Below are 13,115 nucleotides of genomic sequence, written 5' to 3' on the forward strand. Positions count from 1 at the left end.
ATCATATAGGAGAAGTAGTGTGGCTTAGCAGAAAGAGCATGGGCTTGGGAGTCAAAGGACCTGGGTTCTAATCCTGGCTTCACCACTTGTCTGTTGTGTGACCTTGGGCAAGTCATTTAACCTCTCTGTGCCTCAGTTCCCTTATCTGTAAAATGGGGATTAAGACTGTGAGCCCCACATGGGACAACCTGATGACCTTAGTATCTAACCCAGCACTTAGAACAGTGCTTGGCACATAGTAAGCACTTAACAAATACCATCATTATTATTTTATCATATGCATTATGCCAGGCATGCAGCATTACACAAAGGTGGCCCAACCTTTTGAGTAAATGGGCTGAGTTTGCCCCAGTCTAGAGTGTTTCTCTGAGGTACCTCTTCACCCCCTTCTTGCTCCAGAGCCTCTGTGTTCCTTTCCCAGATCCCTCTAAACTTGGGTGCTCCTTTTGAATGATGAATTTTGGCCGTAGGAGCCACGGGGACGGAAGCTGAGTAGTGAATATCAAGATATACTACATAAAAGCATTTGATGCCCTATCTACTGGACTGGAGACAGACTAGCTGAAAACTGGAGGGTCTAATACAAAGCCGGACCGACCACTTTATAGACTTGGGACTTAGGACAGTGACAAACATTTCAACCAGTGCTATGCACATAGTAAGCGCTCAATAAATGCAATTGATTGAAATCAGTTCTGGAACCTCCAGACTCCTCTGATAGGTAAATCTTTCAAGTGTGAGATGGGAGTCCCAGAAGAAATTCTTCCCATTGTCTCCCCTGCTTGGCAGAAGGTTTGACTGTTTTCTGTACCCAAATGAGTGGGTGAGGACCTCTGTCTCTCTCTGCCTGAGGAGGAGATTGACTAGATTTACTAGAACTGACTAGTAAAACTATAATCAATAATACATTAACCAACCACTTGAAATACCTATTGTCAGCACAAAAGGTCCTTTTTGCCTCTGATTCTAATTTGAAGATGTTAACCCACCTTCGATTTGCTTTCTAAAGTCAGAGTATTAGGAAAAGCGTGCATTTTGTTGCCAGAATCTTTGAGGTTTTGACACAAATTTAATGGCATTACATTTACATTAACATCGGTTTCAGTAAATCTAGAACTGAAGAAAAGAGGAATGTTGTACAGCTAATGATTGCTTTGGTAATCTCCCAAAACCCTCAGGAATTAGATAAATGCAAAGAGAAAAAAAATAATAATCTGCCATAAAAGATAGATACCTTGTGCAGGAACATTACGAGAAAAGGTCTGGGACTCCACTGAAATGAGATTCATTGATTTGATGACCCAAAGGAAATGCAACACATTTTAAGATTAAGAAACTAAAAATTTTTCTCCCGTAGATAGGGGTTTGGCACATGGCCTTTCTCTAACATCTTTTCCACCCCTTATTTGCATCAATCTTCCAATCTTTCAGGTCTTATGCCCCCACTGTGCGCCCAGCTTTTAGTGCTGGGAAAATTACAATACAATTAGAAGATATCACCTCCATTCTCAAGGAGCTTTCTGAGAGGGAGACAAAACACTTTCATATTCAGATCAGATTCAAACCTTTTCCCTCTCCTTTTGTTGGCTTGACCCAACTCCACCTCTGCCTCTCCTAACTTGGGTTCCTGTATCATATCATCTTCATCTACATCAACAGTGGCTGAGTGCCTACAATGTGCAGACACTCTCTTGGGTGCTTAGGGAACAAACATAAATAGAAGGCACAGGTCCTTGAGAATTCCACAAGTTAGTCATTACTGAATAGTACAAAGGACCACAAAATAGGTAGGAATCATAAAAAGGAGTGGGTAGATAAATTAGTTACAAATTAATGAACACCCTCCCCTACTAAGGTGGCTGAAGGTGGTGGCATGACTATGATGGGGTGTGGGTGACTGGGGGAAGAGAGGATGCTGGGGGTAAACAGAGAAATCTTCCTGGGGGAGATAAGAAGAAGAATTGTGATATTTGTTAAGCGCTTACTATGTGCTAAGCACTGAAGATAAGCTATGTGGGACAGGGCTCCCAGTCTAAGTAAGAAAGAAAACAGAATATTGCACCCTCATTCCGTAGATGAGGAAACTGAGGCATGAAGAAATTAAGTGATTTGCCCAAGGTCACACAGCAGGCAAGAGGTGCAGCCAGGATTAGAGCCCAGGTCCTCCGACTCTCAGATGGGTGCTCCTTCCATTAGGCCAAACTGCTTTCAGACATTTTAGAGGGACTTGGAAGGAGGGCGTGATGAGGCTTGGCAAAGCTAAATAGGGTGGGTGGTTCAGGCCTCCAGATAACTGACTGTCTCCAAGCCGTGGCTCTCTTCTCTTCTCAATCATCTTTCCCCGCTACATCTTGTTCTGTAAAGCATTCAGACCAAGCCAATTGCTGTTCCTCTGTCATTGTGCATGTCCCCAGGGAGTGGGCCAGGACAGTAAATCCTCCAGGATGGAGTGTTTGTCTCCTCTCTCTCTCTCCTCTCAACAAAAGTGCTCCATGCACCTGTGGTTCCAGGAAATAAATAGCATTATTAATAATGTACATCCAGCTCTGTCAACAGCTGCGAGGCCATAGGCAGGTCAGACACAAGGGAGCACTGCAAATTCACTCCAGGTCATTTGAGGGCTATCAGCACCTGAAAATAAAGGCAATATGACAACAAGAAGTCAAAGCACATTAGATACTCTAGGAAATAGCTCCCAGTTAGAAGGATGAGCTCAGGCCTCTAATCTCTGCATTTTAGAAGCAGCATGGCATAGAGCACAGGCCTGGGAGTCAGAAGGTCATGGGTTCTAATCCCGGATCCTCCACATGTCTGCTGTGTGACCTGGGACAAGTCACTTCACTTTTCTGCACCTCAGTTACCTCATCTGTAAAACGGGGATTGAGACTCTGAGCTGCATGTGGGACAGGCACTGTGCCCAACCCGATTTGCTTGTGTCCATCCCAGTGCTTAGTACAGTGCTTGGCACATAGTAAGCCCTTAAAAATACCATTATCATTATTATTATTATTATTATTATTATTATCAGTATGGCTTTGCAAGTTGTTCCATGCCAATTCAGGCAACTACAGAATCCAACTTTGACTTTTTAGTGCAAAGTTCACTCTGTTCGTGGTACACTACAATAAAAGGAGATTCCCTAGCCATGTTAATATTAGTAGCAATATTGCTGTTTGATAATGACATTTTTTATCAACTAAAATAAAAGACTAATGCTTTGGATTTACAGAGAACATTTCTTCCAAAGTACTAGATGTGTCCACTTTGCTCCTGTCTTTCCCCAGTGTAGGAAGGGTCTAGGGCTGATTTGGGCATGCATCTCCCTCCCTGTAAGACCCCTCCCATCACACTCAGTTCTGTGACACTACTTAGAACAAAGCTACTTTATGAATCACCACCTAACCATATATCTTTAGACTCTTCAAAATAGGGAAGAATTATATTCACATTCAGTAGTGGAAATGGTATTTATCAAGCCCTTACTACTAGCAAAAAAGTGTTAATGGTGAGGCTTTTGAAAATACCCTATTTTCCTATGAAGTCATCCAGCAGTCATCTTTCTGTAATTTAAGGCTGACTACAAGACCATTAGTGAAAAGCCTGGTGTGTGCAGTGACTGAATGATCTGTATCTGTATCACTTGAGTGATAGGCAGCTCTTGAGGGAAATTACCTTCTGATGTTCCTCGGGCATTATCCCTGTGGGGGTGTTGTATTGTCCTGATGCTCATTAATGCTTCTATTTTTTTTCCACCCTCTTACTGACAATTCATCTTCCACTGCCCCCATCTCCAGATGGTCTCTCTCTCTCTCTCTCCTCCCTCCCTCTTGTCCAAATTTAATAATTTCCAGTGTCACCGAGCATCTCTCCTATTCTTTTAAAAACTATGAGTGACCTTTCTGGATTTCCAGAAGGCTTAAACTAGAACCACCGGCTTTTGTCTCAGATACAAAGATGGTCCTACAGCTGTCCAAGCCTCAGTTGGTGCCTGCAGGGAAGCAGGGAAAGGGAAGGAGGATCCTCCATCCTCACCCTTTGGAGCAGATAGAGCCTGGCTAACCCCCATCCCATGTTATAGAAAGGGTTAGGTCCACAGTGATAGGCCAGAACTGGGGCTAGGAGAAGACTTCCTCTGTAGACTGAAAGCACCTTGTGGGCCGAGAACATGTCTACCAACTCTATTGTATTCTCCAAGTGATAATTCAACCTATTTCATTTTGGCCTCATAAATTTGAGGGCCCACCCACTTTGCATTTTGGTGCACAATTTAAGTCAAGCATTACAAGGTAAAAATCAGGTGAAATCTTGAATAATCCTATAGACCTAAAATTGGAGAGCATTGGAGTGCACTGATCCAAGACTGGAAGAGCTGATCCACTAGGAATGCCATTCTGATTTCCAGCATTATAAAATGCAATATTTGCTCCTGAAATATGAATGATCCCTATAGCCCCTCTTAACACACCAAGATAGAGACACCTATTCTGAAGACAACAATAACTCAAGTGACTGCTCTTAAAGTGGCAATTAAGTATTACTATCCCATTTTACTGATAAGAAAATTGAAGTTGAAAGGATAAAGACTCCTCAGGGGATTAAACCACAAATCAGTAATAAAACCAGAGCAGAAGGGGGGTCACAAATCTTCTGAAGTGCCTTCCCGAGATTTAGCTGTATCATGCCAATAGGTGGAGGCATGGTTAAACTTAATGTACCTACCATTGCTTAATCCTTAAAACACACTAAGCTCCCCACTTCAGAATCCATGGAAGACAAAGCCCACTACCTGAGGTTTCTGACAAATGTAATTCAAACTAGAAAATCTTCCAAATGCATTTTTTATTCCTATACGTTTGTGATGTGGGGTTTTGCAACTGGAGCTGTGGCCCTAGAATGTGTGCTTACAAGCAGTCTATGACCAGAATTTTTTATTGGGTTAAACCCCAAGCATGTGTGAGATTTTCTTGGCTTACCTTATTTCCAACTGCACAAACAGTGCCTATCAAACATGAAGAGAGGGTGGGTGGAGGAAGCAGCTGGGAAAAAGCACAGGTCTGGAGCAAGGTTTTCATTTCAGTTCTGCCTCTGGCCTGCTGTGTGACTACACTCAAGTTATGTCGCCTCAGTCTCCTCCTTTATAAAATGGGGATAATCCTTGTCTTTCCCTACCTCACCAGATATTGTGAGGAAAAAGAAAAGAGGTAAGTGATGTGAAAGGGCTCTGGAGAATAAAAGTGCAACATAAAGCTTTAGATGTGCAGAGAATGTGCCGACCAAATTACTTTTCTGTAAGAACACTGATAGAGGCCCACATCTCTAGTCTTGTCCCTACTTCTGTCCCAGAACCTGATGGACAAGAGCATTCTGGTCATGGAGGCCTCCCAGAACTCCTCTGGATCTAGATGAGGCTGGTGGAAGATGAGAGAAGTCAGAGTTATCAGCATTCCTGTTTTCAGTGACCTGCCTTGTTATCCCAACCTTCCTGGCACCAATGCAACAGGAAGAACACAACAGCTGCAGCATAGGGCCTAAACAAAATGTGGACCCTTAGAAAGACTGTGGTGGCTACTGCTAAAGCAGTCACTGTGGCTGAGGATATTTTGAACTCTGAGCCACAAGAAGCCTGAAATTCTGCTCTCTAGCCACAGTACCCTACTGCTTTTTTGTTTTTATTCTGGATATTTGCCCCTGTCATTTATGTTGCTTAGTCCTTTTCTTGTTTCATCTTGCCCTTATATGTCCCCCCTTATATTCTTAGACTGTGAGCCCCCTGATGCCTAGGGACTTTGGCTAATTCCACCTGGCTATTCTTTCCCAGAGAAGCATTTACTAAGTCCTATTGTTACTATTAAGACTATCCTCTTGGCAGTTAGGGCTCTGTGTGGCCAAAGACCAGAGGCCCCTTCATGTTGGGCTGAAAGGGAAAATGGAAATGCCGTGGCCACAGACAGCAGCAGGATCCTCCCAGATCCTCAGATCCTTATTTTTTTGAGCTGCCACACAGTTCATCTTTTGTAAATGAACTATTTCAGTTGTTGTCTATAGGGACCTAGAGGGAAGTTCCTGAAAATGGACACCGATCCCATAACCATCCATTCCGTCAGAGGCAGAAATGTGCTTCCAAGTGGCCAGCAAATACCAGTGTATTGTAAGGAAGTAGCAATATGTCTGAGAGAGGAAGAGTTGGGGGGTGGGATGGGAGGTAGAGGCATGTTCTAGGGCAAGTAGGGGTTTGCAGAACTCTGATTTGGTGAAAGTAATAATAATAATAGTGTTTGTTAGGTGCTTGCTGTGTGCCAAACACTATACTAAATATTGGGGAAGAATTAGCATTGGCAGTTCAGACACAGTCCTTGGGCTTAGGTCTCCTAACTCACACCTTTGCTGCCAGCCATGTGTGATTAGTTTCTCCCAATCCCGTTTGCTGTTTGCTGTTACTACCTCACCATAGTCTCCAGGAGGCCATTGCACTTTCCCCATAATACCATGTTTGGGCCCATGGTCATGATTTCCTCCCCAAGTGCCCCATTCCTCTCTTTGTTAACCCACAACAGTTTCATAGACAGCATCGAAGGCATCTTTTTTGCCAGTGAGAAAGAGACTGGCTTGTTCAAGACAGCATCCTTATTCAAATCCTGTTGCCATTCACACCTTGAGTGTGGTTTCTGTTAAAATATAGCATAGTACAGGATTAGCTTGGGCTGCCCAAAATAGCTAATTCTTAGTCAATGTGAATTTTGCTTAAACGGAGTTTTTACTTATATGATGCTCAAATGTAATAAAGGAATCTCCTACAGTTCCACAAGAACATGGCCTGCTTTGATCCCCCCTGGAAAATGACAAATTTGGGACTTACTGCCCCAGGCAACAGCCCACCCTCACTTCCATTCCAGTTACCCCGACACTCAGGGACAATCGAATCATTTTTCCAGAAGCCCCCGCCCAAACTTCTGCTCCCTCCCTCATCTCTCCTTGTTGCTGGAGAAGGACAAAATCTCTGGGACAGTGTCACATTGCCAACAAACACAAAGTCTCCTACCACTTCAAATTTTTTTAATAGCATTTGTTAAGCATTTACTATATGGCAGGGACTGTACTAAGCACTGGAGTAGATACAAGCTAACTAAGTTGGACACATCTCTACCCTACATGGGGCTCAAGGTCTTAATCCCCATTTTACAGATGAGAGAACTGAGAGGCACAGAGAAATGAAATGCTGTAGGTCAAACAGCAGACAAGTGGCGGAGCCTGAATTAGAACCCAGGTCCTTCTGACTCCTGGGCCTATGTTCTTCTAGCCTTTAGGCCATGCTGCTTCTGCTTCACTCTGGCTTTAAGGTCACTGCTCCACGACTGGGTCTGGTCAAAGAGGAATTCCCTCCATCATGTGCCTCATCAATAAGTCAGTCAATCTTATTTACTGAGCGCTTACTATGTGCAGAGCACTGTACTAAGTGCTTGGGAAAATACAACAATAAACAGACATATTTCCTGCCCACAACGAGCTTACAGTCTCGTCTCCTGGGTTTCTCCTGAACTGCAGTCTGGATGTTCACATGATTTCCTTAACACAATAAGGCAGAAGCTTTGCCAATTTCAAACCTTTTCCACAGAGCCCAGAGGGGTGCAGATGTTGGGGCAATGTCTGGCTCTCGGCAGCTCCATACATTCAGCATTCAGAGCCACCTAAAACAATCAAGCAATCAATGGTATTTATTGAGAGTTTACTGTGTGCACTGTGCTACACTAAATGCTTGGGAGAGTATGACAGAGAACTCCTTTGAGAGATCCCTGGCCAAAGGAGAACAAAAGTAGAAGTTCTCTCCACTCTCTCACTCTGATTTTCAGATCAGGATCACTTCCTTTTGTGTTGCCTTTGGACTTGGGTTTGTACTCTTTATTCACCCCACCTTCAGCCCCACAGCACATATGTACATATTCATAACTTATTTTAATTCTCTATCTACCCCTCTAGAGTGACAACTCCTTGCAGGTAAGGAACACGTCTACCTACTCTGTTATACTGTACTCTCCCAAGAACTTAGTACAGTACAGTAAGCGCTTAATAAATACAACAATAAAAATAGTGGTACTTGTTAAGTGGGTACTATGTACTAAGCAGGGTACTGAGCGCTGGGCGGGATACAAGATAATCAAGTAATCAGGTCCCGCATGAGGCTCACATTCTAAGTAGAAGGGAGAACAGGTATTGAATCCACATTTTTTGGATGAGGAAATTGAAGTACAGAGAAGTTAAATGACTTACCCAAGGTCACCCAGCAGGCACATGGCAGAGCTGGGATTAGAACCCAGGTCATCTGACTCCCAGACCCATGCTCTTCCCCCTAGACCATGCTGCTTCCCTAACTTGGAGTTGGACCGATCTCCCAGTAATAACTTTTAGAGCCATTTTTTCCCTGGTTCCTATCAGAATAATGTCTACAATGTAAAGTGATCCAGATTCCCCCCTCTAGACTGTGAGTTCCTTAAGGGAAGGGAACAAGTCTACCAACTCTACCGTATTCTTCTCTTCCTTGTACCTAATACAATGCTTGGCATACAGTAAGCACTCACGAATACGACTGAATGATTGATCTCCCAAAACCGAGGGTTCGGGGCTTGTGAGGGAAGAACCAGGCTGGGCCTGTGTAAAGGTGAAAGTAGGCAGTGACCGAGCGACTAGATACCATCTTTGGGGATTTATCCCCATGAGGCAGGGTCTGTGGATTGGAGCTAGGTTGATCCAGTTTGTTAATGCTCTGTGGGTGGTTTAGCCTCATTGCCCTGTAGATTAAATACCACCTTTTCTTGATCACCCTGTAGATAATCCTGTACTTGGTACTTTTTTTTTTTTCCCCTTTCCAAGGTAAGGAAGGTTTTCCGGAGGAATTTCTTCCCTCACACCTGGTCCTTGTACCAACCAAGTTTTCTAATGTCCTATGCCTGGCTGGGGGGGAGTGATCCGCCTGAACAATAGGGACATCTGCTGGTTGTAATGAAACCAACATCACAACTCACAGGGCAAAAACAGGGATGATGAAAAACAAAGTGAGATGAAGCGGAGAGCTGACGAGCGTTGGATCTCTCTCTTTAATTAAGGAAACAGAGTTTCAGAGAGATAAAGTGACTTTCCCAAGGCCACTCAGCTCAGTATACCTAATGAAAGTGAAATTTTTTTTGGATATGCTATGCCGGTATACGTGGCTTAAAATTTCACTTCTGATAACTGAAAGCTAAACTAGCACCATCACGGCACAGAATTTTTATCTACCCTGCCAGTTTCTAGGCCTGCAAAATTACCTAGACACTGTTCATCCTCACGACAGAAATGCGCCATCTTCCTTGGAATAATGCCATATTTCAAATGTTGATTTTAAACCAAGGCATGATTGATGCTGCTGACCAGAATCAAACATGACTATTCAGCGGCAGCAAAAGTGAGAGTTATACCCAGAACTCATTAAATGATTACTTTTTTTTCTCAAACAGCAGTTCCATGGTTTGATGTTATATGCCTTTGAATGCGGCATTTCGTTTGTCTGTTCTTTTGTTCTACATTTTCTCTCAAACCATCTCTACCTCTTACTGCTGTTTTCTGATAAGAGAGCCGCCCACTTCTCAGCCTTGGGTTTTTCATCTGTCTCTGATGGAAAAGCAGCATGGCCGAGTAAAAGAATGTGGGTCTGGGAGTCAGAGGACCTGGTTTCTAATCCCAGCTCTGCTAATTGCCTGCTGTGTGACTTTGAGCAAGTCATTTAACTTATCCGTGTCTCAGTTTCCTCAACTAAAAAATGGGGATTCAATGCTTGTTCTCTCTCCTACTTAGACTGTGAGCCCTATCTGGGACAGGGACTATGTCCAACCTGATTAACTTGTATCTACCCCAGTGCTTAAAACAGGGTTTAACACATAGTAAAGTGCTTAACAAATACCATAATATTAATAAAGAGCAGACTAGTGTATTTTATGAGCCATACAACCCAAACAGATCTTTGATATGCACTGGCACCACTGGGATGCATGGTGCTTTTTGGTAATGGAATTGTACAACTGAAAAAAAAATTTCTGGACAGCAGATAACAGCTACACCCAGCCACAGAGAGACTTGCTAAAACATATTTTGGATATCAGAATCACCCACCTTAGAAAAATGTCATTTTTGTGAAAACACACTCATTTGGTCCTCTGTTTCTTCCTTTTAAAAGCCACTACCGTTTTGCTTAATTCTGTAATTTGGCAGAAGCCATTTGATGATGTGGCGTACAAGATGCCTGCAGAGATGATAACAACTGGCAAGAGGCTCAATGAGTTCTTGAATTCCACTTTGAGATTACCCTTTTTTTTTTTTTTTGGTAATAGCCAGATCAGAGGAACTGGGTCACAATCACATGTAAACCTCAGGATGTTTTAGACCAAACTGATAAACTGGATAAAAACAAATATTTGGGTCCAGATTGCAGAACTCTTGGCAAGTTGTGTATAACCTATCACTACAGATGGCCATTTTACAGGACAAATGATACATCATTGGGAGATCAGCCCTGTGAAAAGTGGCTTCTGGAGGTGATCCTGACAACTATAAACTAGTCAGTCTCACTTCTAAGCCTGTTAAATTGGAAGATCCTATTATCAAGTTTAGGATAGGAGCACACTAGAAAAACACAACTTTTTGGAAGTCAACATGATTTTTCAATCAATCGTATTTATTGAGTGTTTACTGTGCATAAAGCTCTTGGGAGAGTACAATATAAGAGACACATTCCCCAATGTGTTCCACTAAACTGTTGGATTGATAAAAGATGGGAAGACGAAAACCAATGTATATAATGTATTTAGGTTTTTCTAAAACCTCTGGCAAGTTTCCACAGGAGGGTTTACTAAAAAAATTAATCCCAAGACCTGGAGAAAATGCTCTGCCTGCATAGGATACCAGCCAAGAGAATGGAAACAAAGGGTAAGGATAAGAGGCCAGAACTTGGGTGGAAAAATATTAGTAGGATTTCTTAAGGATTGGGGAGGATTTAACAATCCTCCCTAAAGTTCAGCCCACACCTCATAGAGATTTGGGAGTGAAACAGTCAGAAGCAGGGGAATAGCTTCTGGGGCCTGCCCATCAATAGATGAAGTGACCTACCCAAAGAACTACTTTGGAATAGACAGACAGCAAGAATCCTGAAAGGGAGAATGTGGGAAAGGTGTCAACTGCGAGGTAGATCCCCCAACCTCTGGCTCATACCTGACCCGCTGCCTGGAACTCCCACCTGCTCCAAATCTGACAGACCACTATTCTCCTCATCTTTAAAGCCCTTCTGAAATCACATCTCCTCCAAAAAGCCTTCTCCAATTAACCTTTACTCTCCCCATATCATATCCACTCAAACGCCACTTCAGCGCTTCTGTGCCCTGGGAACTCTGGTGTACTCATAATATCCTGTAGTAATAACAATAATGATGATGGTGGCATTTCTTAAGCACTTGCTATGTGCTAGTCACTGTATTAAGCGCTGGGGTGGATACGAGCATACTGAGCACTGGGAAAGAATTCACAGGTGGGAATTAGACATGGACTTTGGCAATAATCCACATATATACATACCCAATCCTTAAGCACTAACTCATGTACATATTCCCTTTTCTTTCTCCCTCTTGTCTGAATCATTCTAGTCTGTCTCCCCTACCAAACTGTAAACTCTCTTTAGACAGGACCAGGTCTACTTATTCTACTGCACTCTTCCAAGAGCTCAGTATAGTGCTCTGCACACACTGATCTGATTTCTAATCCATTTGTGTACCTTGTAAATCCCTTTGCAGATCAGCAAATGACTTTTTGGTCATATTAAGCACATGTTACTTTAATTTACTGTCCTAATAAAGCCTTCAACTTGAGTGGAAAACATGGTTCCAATATTCTGATGCCCTCTAAAGAAAAATGCCCAAAAAAACCCCAAAACTGATAAACTTTCTCATGATTAAATATAGTCGTATTTTTTTTCTGCTTGCTTTAATATGGCCACTATAATCCTTTGGTGACATCACTGTCAATCAATCAATGGTATCTATTAATAATAATAATTATTATTATTATATTTGTTGAGTGTTTACAATGTGCCAGGTACTGTACTAAGCGCTGGTACTGTACCAAATTGAGTTGGGCACAGTCCCTGTCCCACATGGGGCTCACTGTCTCAATCCCCATTTTACAGATGAGTGAACTGAGGCATAGAGAAGTGAAGTGAGTTGCCCAAAGGTCACAGAGCAGACAAGTGGTAGATCTGGATTAGAACCCATGTCGTTTTGACTCCCAAGCCTGTACACTTACTATATGCAGAGATATCTCTATATACATACTAAGATGGATGGAAAAATATTAAAAGTAGGATTTTTTAAGGATTGGGGAGGATTTATCAATGCTCCCTAAAGTTCAGCCCACGCCTCGTAGAGACATGGGGGTGAAACAGTCAGAAGTAGGGGACTAGCTGAACATACATATATATATATATATATATAACTCAATACTGAATATATTTAAAGGAGAAGCAATGTGGCTCAGTGGAAAGAGCCCGGGCTTGGGAGCCAGAAATCGTGGGTTTTAATCCAGGCTCCGCCCCTTGTCAGCTGTATGACTTTGGGCAAGTCACTTCGCTTGTCTGTGCCTCAGTTACCTCATCTGTAAAATGGGGATGAAGACCGTGAGCCCCACATGGGCCAACCTCTTTACCTTGCATCTCCCCCAGCGCTCAGAACAGCGCTTGACACAGAATGAGCGCTTAAGAAAATACCACCATTCTTCCGTGGGATGCAGGTGCTTTAACAGATTTTGGCCAAGGGCCACGGACTTTTCCCAGGGGGCTACCTGGGAGTAAATAAGTATGCTCATTAAGTGCCTACTATGTACAAAGCGCTAGGAAAAAGTACACCGATGGAGATCCGTTATTGGTATCTCTTGGGCGCCTAGTCCATACGGAGGAAGGTCTCTGCAGCTCAAGGGACTAACGAGAAAGCTCTCCATCACCTTGCCCCCTCCCACCTCGCCTCCCTTCTCTTTCTCCAGCCCACCCTGAACACTCCGCTCCTCTGCCGCTCACCTCCTCACTGTCCCCCGTTGGCACCTGTCCC

This window comes from Ornithorhynchus anatinus, chromosome 13, assembly GCF_004115215.2.
Source record: "Ornithorhynchus anatinus isolate Pmale09 chromosome 13, mOrnAna1.pri.v4, whole genome shotgun sequence".
In the NCBI taxonomy this organism is placed as follows: domain Eukaryota; kingdom Metazoa; phylum Chordata; class Mammalia; order Monotremata; family Ornithorhynchidae; genus Ornithorhynchus; species Ornithorhynchus anatinus.